This window comes from Salvelinus fontinalis, unplaced genomic scaffold (genome assembly GCF_029448725.1).
Source record: "Salvelinus fontinalis isolate EN_2023a unplaced genomic scaffold, ASM2944872v1 scaffold_1444, whole genome shotgun sequence".
Taxonomy (NCBI): Eukaryota; Metazoa; Chordata; class Actinopteri; order Salmoniformes; family Salmonidae; genus Salvelinus; species Salvelinus fontinalis.
The window spans coordinates 29837-38800 of record NW_026601653.1 but is presented as its reverse complement, the minus strand read 5'-3'; the positions used below and the strand labels follow the sequence as shown (position 1 = coordinate 38800).

At 42.9% G+C, this 8964-nt stretch overlaps 1 pseudogene; it reads right to left on the bottom strand.

Moving 5' to 3' along the window:
* Positions 1–4464: 4464 nt before the first annotated feature.
* LOC129849399 (histidine-rich glycoprotein-like) lies at positions 4465–8014 on the bottom strand (annotated as a pseudogene).
* Between the last annotated feature and the right edge of the window lie 950 nt (positions 8015–8964).

Genomic DNA, 8964 nt, shown 5'->3' with positions numbered 1-8964 from the left:
AGTAGACATCGATATAAGCATAGGGTCCTCTGTTCTGTATCACCTAGATAGAGCCACAATATCCAGTCAGTCCCACGCACCACCGGGAACCAAACGCCACACAAACGTTTCATTAGCATAATTAACTTCCATCAGTCGAGGCCTTCTCACTTTCATATCTCCCAGCATCTCCAGAGAGTCTGTGGGAGCTGCACTGTTAAAGCATTGTGCTGCTTAGATTAACACCAGTCCATTCGTCCCCCTAAACTGTAATATGTTCTGGTATGGGGTCCCAATGACATTCCTGCTGAAGTGACAGTGAGTTATTTCCCCATAGCCAATACTGGGCATTTCTGGGGAAAGAAAATAAGTTACCAGAGGAGATAGCACAGGAGTTCAAAACAATTACATTTCTGCATCGTGGGTCGGGCACAGGCTGCCCATAACATGATGCAGCTACCATTATGCTTGACAATATGGAGAGTGGTACTCAGTAATGTGTTGTATAGGATTTGCCCCAAACCTAAGTTTGTATTCAAGACATTAAGTTAAATTCTTTGCCACATTTTTTTGCAGTATTACATTAGTGCCTTGTTGCAAACAGGATGCATGTTTTGGAATACCTTTTATTCTGTACAGACTTCATTCTTTTCACTCTGTCAATTAGGTTAGTATTGTGGAGTAACTACAATATTGTTGATCCATCCTCAGTTTTTTCCTATCACAGCCATTAAACTCTGTAACTCTTTTAAAATCCCCATTGGCATTATGGGGAAATCCCTGAGCAGTTTCCTTCCTCTCCGGCAACTGAGTTAGGAAGGACGCCTGTATCTTTGGATGGTGTATCAATACACCCAGTCACTACAAAGTGTAATTAATAACTTCACCATGCGGTTGAGTCTGTGTTTGAAATTCACTGCTTGACTGAGGGACCTTACAGATAGTTGTTGGGTACAGAGATGAGGTAGTCATTACAAAAAAATCATGGTAAACACTATTGAACACGGTTGAGTCTATGCAACTTATTATGTGACTTGTTAAGCACATTTTTACTTATGCATTTATTTAGGCTCGCCAAAACAAAGGGGTTGAATACTTATTGACTCAAGATATTTCAGCTTAACAATTTTTATTAATTTATAAAAAATAAAAACATTATTTCACTTTGACATTATTGGGTATTTTGTGTAGACGAGTGACAAAAAAATCTACATTTTAAACATGTTAAATTCAGACTGTAACACAACAAAATGTGTAAAATGTCAAGGGGTGTTGAATACTATCTGAGGCACTGGAGTTTCTAACTGGAGTTTCTAACAAGTTTCTTACTGGTGTTAATAACCAAGACAACATCAATGCTCCTGAGTGGCATAGTTACAGTTTTGACTTCAATCTGCTTGAACATCTATGGCAAGACTTGAAAATGGCTGTCCAGCAATGATCAACAACCAACTTGACAGAGCTTGAAGAATTGTTTAAAGGATAATTTGCAAATATTGTACAATCCAGGTGTGAAAAGCTCTTAGAGACCCAGAAAGACTCACAGTTGTAATTGCTGCCGAAGGTGATTCTAACATGTATTGATTCAGGGGGTTGAATATTTATGTAATCAAGATATTAGTGTTTTATTTGTATATATTTTTCTACAAATGTAAGATTTGTGTAGATCGCATATATTATATATGTTGTGTACATCGTATATATTATATATTTTGTGTAGATCGTTGACAAAAAATGACAATTAAATCAATTTTAATCCCACTTTGTAACACAGCAAAATGTGGAAAAGGTCAAGGGGTGTGAATACTTTCTGAAGGCCCTGTATATTCATACAGGTGCACGCAGGCAAAAATGTAATGTGTGGAAAGGAACAGCAGTCCACTATTTTATGTTCCCAGGTTTATGAAAACTCTAACCATAAAGAAAAAATATTTTAATATAGAATTTATGTCACTTTTCATCATGCTGACCATGCATAAGTAAAAATAATTTTAATTACTATTTAAGTCGTTTTTTGCTGTGTCAGTACTTCACTTTACTATTTATATTTTTGAGAACTTATACTTTTACTTATACTTTTACTTCACTACATTCCTAAAGAAAATAATGTACTTTTTACTCCCATACATTTTCCCTGACACCCAAAAGTACTTCTTACATTTCGAATGCTCAGGCAGGACAGCAATATGGTCCGTATACGCACCTATCAATCATCCCTACTGCCTCTGACCTGGCGGACTCACTAAACACAAATACTGCGTTTGTAAATTATGTGAGTGTGGGAGTGTGCCCTTATCTGTCTGTAAAAAATATAATTGTAAAGAATCATAGTGTCTGGTTTGCTTAATATCAGGAATTTTATGTATAGCATTTACTTTTACTCAAGTAGTATTGTACTGGTTACTTGAGTCATTTTCTATGAAGGTATCTTTACTTTTACTCAAGTATGACGATTCAGTAGTTTTTCCACCACTGTAGTTTTATGACGGTAATACACACATCCCTCTTCACGTTTTTATTGAATGACTCCCTTTCCTTAATCACTGTGTGTCAGTTGGACTGGCCAAGGGATCAAATTGTATTGGTCGCATACACGTTACTGTGGGTGTAGCAAAATGCTGTACAGAAGAGACAATAAGATACACAAGGCCTGAAACTAAACTATGTACACAGCTTCACTCATATGTGAATTATAAGTAGTGAATAATGAGAAGCAGTTGATTTTCTAGTTGTGTTGGTGGTAATGTGTTCCTTCACTCTCTGTCTAGCTCTTAGAAAACGCACACACTTCTTTGAACTCAAGTTAGCACAATGATGACCCCATGTGGCCATTTAAGGGACTACAGTGGGAAAACGAATATTGAACGTCGTTATTTTCTATAACCAATGAGAATCCATAAATATGATATTCAAAGTATACTTTATTATCCAGAAACAGAACATGTAACAACAGAAAATAAAAATATAAATGTCAAATTTGTCAGCAGTAAATTGTGTGATATTTTCCACAAGCTGCAATTTCCTGGAGAACAAAACCCCCAACTGCACACAGAGTAAAACTAGTAACATAGACCATAAACATCTGAAACACCAAACCTGGGAGTATTTACAGAACATTAACTCACAGAAAAAATGACCTTGAGGTAGACAGTAATAAAAGCAGGCAGTGCAAGTAGGCCTACAACTGTCAGTAAGGGAAGCTGCAATGCTTTGTGGGTGCTGTAGTGTCTACTAACAGATCAGTCTCTCTTTGTCCTGTAACATCCTAATCAGCCGTGGTTCTGCTGTGGAATGAGTCAGTGGAATGTGGAACAACAGGTCTCAGAACAGGCAGTCAGTCCTCTAAGCAGACAGACACAGACATGGAGGACAGAGGCAGTCAGGTCTCAGAACAGTCAGTCAGTCCTCTAAGCAGACAGACACAGACATGGAGGCCAGAGGCAGTCCGTTGGCTGTCAGTTGGCCATGTGATGATGCAGACAAGGTGTCTTCTTTACAGAAACAGAGTTGGTCCAAAACCACACCAAGGACAAGGTCTAAGATCCTTATCCTGGCCCAAAGATGAGGGACTCTCTGGATACAGACTGAGGAGAGAAACCTGAGAATAAAAATGAACAGTCAGTTGTAATAGAGTGTTTTTTGTGCTGTTAAGACAGCAGCTAGCGGGGGCCTCCCGGGTGGGGCAGTGGTCTAGGGCACTGCATCGCAGTGCTAACTGCGCCACCAGAGTCTCTGGGTTCGCGCCCAGGCTCTGTCGCAGCCAGCTGCGACCGGGAGGTCCGTGGGGCGACGCACAATTGGCATAGCGTCGTCCAGGGTAGGGAGGGTTTGGCCGGTAGGGATATCCTTGTCTCATCGCGCTCCAGCGACTCCTGTGGCGGGCCGGGCGCAGTGCGAGCCAACCAAGGGGGCCAGGTACACGGTGTTTCCTCCGACACATTGGTGCGGCTGGCTTCCGGGTTGGAGGCGCGCTGTGTTAAGAAGCAGTACGGCTTGGTTGGGTTGTGCTTCGGAGAACGCATGGCTTTCGACCTTCGTCTCTCCCGAGCCCGTACGGGAGTTGTAGCGATGAGACAAGGTAGTAATTACTAGCGATTGGATACCACGAAAATTGGGGAGAAAATGGGATAAAAATAAATAAAAAAAAGACAGCAGCTAGCTCCATAATCATGCTAGATAATAATCAACACAGTTCAAGACAGACAGTGATCGCTACACCGAGAGGAGACCATCACACAGGCTTAAAAAACGATTTTATTTCCGTGTGTGAATAGCTTAATCATGCAACACTAACCAGAATGAGCAACATGTGGTGCACTTCTGGTTCAACATCAGAGAGAGCACACAATACATCTTAGACACCATCATCATGTCTCAATGGTCTACGCTTTTCTGTTGTCCAAGAGCATTGAAACCCTGCGTGTTGGAATCTCAGTCGTCATTCTGTTGTGGTAGAAATGAGCCGTTGGTACACTACAGTACAAGCTATGACAATGACAGCGACTAACCTGCAGATATGTCATCCCCGGTGTTAGAAAGGCGGTGGTATCTACTGCCCCTGTCCTGGATCCATGGGTTGTAGAGATGGTGGTATCTACTGCCCCTGTCCTGGATCCATGGGTTGTAGAGATGGTGGTACTGCCCCTGGCCTGGATCCATGGGTTGTAGAGATGGTGGTACTGCCCCTGTCCTGGATCCATGGGTTGTAGAGATGGTGGTATCTACTGCCCCTGGCCTGGATCCATGGGTTGTAGAGATGGTGGTATCTACTGCCCCTGTCCTGGATCCATGGGTTGTAGAGATGGTGGTACTGCCCCTGTCCTGGATCCATGGGTTGTAGAGATGGTGGTACTGCCCCTGTCCTGGATCCATGGGTTGTAGAGATGGTGGTATCTACTGCCCCTGTCCTGGATCCATGGGTTGTAGAGATGGTGGTATCTACTGCCCCTGGCCTGGATCCATGGGTTGTAGAGATGGTGGTATCTACTGCCCCTGTCCTGGATCCATGGGTTGTAGAGATGGTGGTATCTACTGCCCCTGGCCTGGATCCATGGGTTGTAGAGATGGTGGTATCTACTGCCCCTGTCCTGGATCCATGGGTTGTAGAGATGGTGGTATCTACTGCCCCTGTCCTGGATCCATGGGTTGTAGAGATGGTGGTACTGCCCCTGTCCTGGATCCATGGGTTGTAGAGATGGTGGTATCTACTGCCCCTGTCCTGGATCCATGGGTTGTAGAGATGGTGGTACTGCCCCTGTCCTGGATCCATGGGTTGTAGAGATGGTGGTACTGCCCCTGTCCTGGATCCATGGGTTGTAGAGATGGTGGTATCTACTGCCCCTGTCCTGGATCCATGGGTTGTAGAGATGGTGGTACTGCCCCTGTCCTGGATCCATGGGTTGTAGAGATGGTGGTATCTACTGCCACTGGCCTGGATCCATGGGTTGTAGAGATGGTGGTATCTACTGCCCCTGGCCTGGATCCATGGGTTGTAGAGATGGTGGTACTGCCCCTGGCCTGGATCCATGGGTTGTAGAGATGGTGGTATCTACTGCCCCTGGCCTGGATCCATGGGTTGTAGAGATGGTGGTACTGCCCCTGGCCTGGATCCATGGGTTGTAGAGATGGTGGTATCTACTGCCCCTGGCCTGGATCCATGGGTTGTAGAGATTCCATTCCTTTACTTAGATTTGTGTGTATTACGTATTTGTTGTCAAATTCTTAGATATTACTTGTATATTGCTGCACTGTCAGAACTAGAAGCACAAGCATTTTACTACACCCGCAAGAACATCTGCTAAACACGTGTATGTGACCAAATTTGATTTGAGATGTTAAGACTACACAGTTAGAAATGGTCCATTTGCGAGATTGACTTGTCATTTCAATAGGTATAGGCTACAGACTACAATCTGGGTTTATGATTGTAATTTGCCATGTTTTGCTTAGCTAGTTGCAGGTAGCCTATAGCCCCTGATAGGACTACATCTAATTTCAGATAGCCTACAGTAGCCAAAGCAAGATGTAGACTGAATGATTTAGCAGTTTGTTTAGTTCAAATTGACAGACTAATTTATTCAACGTGAATATCAAGGCGATTTTGAGGTAAGAAGTGCTTGTTTCCCAATAGGCTGCTGGAAAAGGCTACTGAGGAAAGGGTCGTAATATCAATCACTGAATTAAATATTAATAATATGTATGTGAACTGAATATTCCTGTCAACAACTGCCAGTGTTTTTGTAGTTTTTTTAACCTGTAGCCTAATCTGACTGTTACTGTTAATCTAATGGGTTCTAACAACTGATCGGTAATTACGATAGAGCTTTGATAAATCCAATTTACTTAACTAAACATGGCCATTAACAATTGCATAATAACACAAGGCTACAACAATAAACTTAAGAAATATGTTTGCCAAGCCCAGGTAGGCGACACAAGTTTTATTTTTTCATTTAACCTTTATTTAACTAGGCAAGTCAGTTAAGAACAAATTCTTATTTACAATGACGGCCTACCAAAAGGCAAAAGGCCTCCTGCGGGGACGGGGGCTGGGATAAAATGTAATACTGTACTGACACCACAACACTACATAAAGAGAGACCTAAGACAACATAGCATGGCAGCAACACTTGACAACACAGCATAGTAGCAAAACAACATGACAACATGGTAGCAAAACAACATGGCAGCAGCAAAACATGGTAGCAGCACAAAACATGGTACAAACATTATTGGGCAAATACAAAAGCACAAAGGGCAAGAAGGTAGAGACAACAATACATCAGGCGAAGCAGCCACAACTGTCAGTAAGAGTGTCTGTCCATGATTGAGTCTTTGAATGAAGAGATCCAGTTTTAGTGTTTTTTTGCAGCTCGTTCCAGTCACTAGCTACAGCGAACTGAAAAGAGGAGCGACCCAGGGATGTGTGTGCTTTGGGTACCTCTTACAGAAAGAGGCTGGTAGAACGGGTGTTGTATGTGGAGGATGAGGGCTGCAGTAGGTATCTCAGACAGGGGGAGTGAGGCCTAAGATGATTTTATAAATAAGCATCAACCAGTGGGTCTTGCGACGGATATACAGAGATGACCAGTTTACAGAGGAGTATAGAGTGCAGTGATGTGTCCTATACGGAGCATTGGTGGCAAATCTGATGGCTGAATGGTAAAGTTGTTAGCTACAGTGGGACTTTTTTAAATAAAAGGGATTCATAAATGAAAACATAGCAATGTATCAACCTATGTGACATCTGAAGGCCAACCAACTTTCTGGTAGAGAATGTAGTGATGAGTACTAAAATCGTCACCCGTAATAAAGCGCATTGTGCTATGATAAACTGCATCTAACGGCTTTAATGAATTGGCAGCTGCGTTCATATAGATCATGGGTGTCAAACTCTGTGTAATTATATTTGACCCGCGAGACAATACCAAATTACTATTAGAGCTGGCCCGCCGGTATTATACAGCGCATTTATACAGCGCATTCAATACTACGAATCCCATAATGCTCTGCTATTGTTTTCGCGCGCCAATCAGGACAGGACCCAGAAACGCCCACTTCTCTGTGACAGTAGTCATAGCAACATAGACGCTACCATTGTCAGCGCGCTATCCCTTCCCAAAAATGGCGAAAAGAAAGGCAGAAAACAGGAGCTTTCTGGACAAGTGGGAGAAACGTTTGGTTTCACAACAGAAGAAAAGCCACATCACAAAGTGAGGCTGCTGTATAGGCTAGTTATATAGTGGCAGCAGAGATCGCAAAATCAGCCCGGCCCTTTAATGAGGGAGAGTTCGTGAAAAAGTGCATGATGAATCTCTACCGCCGTGTTCCCATGCGCACAGTTTGCTGAAAAACTCAGTGTTCTCGCCGCTGAGTTTAGCCGGCGATTTGCCGACTTCGATGTCCAGAAATGTAGGTTTGAACTGCTTAGTAATCCCTTCGCAGTTGATGTGGAAAATGCACCAACCAACATCCAAATGGAGCTGATTGAACTCCAGTGCAACGACACGCTGAAGTAAAAAAAAAAGAAGTTTATTTTGGTATTTAAATCAGAAGGCTGCAAATAGAAAAGAGGCATACGATTTTTACTTATTTAATAAATGAATGCCATTGATGTGTTTTTTCATTTGAAATTCGATTTTGCATGTCTCCACTATTAAATTATATATTGTATGGTAATAAGCGATGCTTGTTCCATATTCAATGTTAAAGCAAAACTTGTTTGGGTCCATATTAAAAGGTTCATTTGTTCAATGTTGGCCCGCAACTTTGTTCAGGTTTTACATTTTGGCCCACTGGGTATTTGAGTTTGACACCCCTGATATAGATGATGTCGCCATAGTCTAGGCCGATAGGAATGTTAACTGAATAATCTGCTTTCTATTATTTAGCGAGAGGCAAGAGATATATTTCTATAGAAGAAGCACATTTTTAACTCATCAATATGCTTTTTAAAAGACAGCTTTTCATCTATCCAGATGCCCAGATATTTGTAAGTGTAACAGTTTAACTTTACAGCGTCCCCTCGCCCCGACACGGCGCGAACCAGGGACCCTCTGCACACATCAACAACGGTTGCCCACGAAGCATCGTTACCCATCGCTCCACAAAGGCCGCGGCCCTTGCAGAGCAAGGGGCAACACTACTTAAGTCTCAGAGCAAGTGACGTAACTGATTGAAATGCTACTAGCGCGTACCCACTAACTAACTAGCCATTTCACATCCGTTACACTCACCCCCCTTTCCGCAGCAACCAGTGATCCGGGTCAACAGCATCAATGTAACAGTTTAACTTTACGGCGTCTCCTCGCCCCGACACGGGCGCGAACCAGGGACCCTCTGCACACATCAACAACGGTTGCCCACGAAGCATCGTTACCCATCGCTCCACAAAGGCCGCAGCCCTTGCAGAGCAAGGGGCAACACTACTTAAGTCTCAGAGCAAGTGACGTAACTGATTGAAATGCTACTAGCGCGTACCCGCTA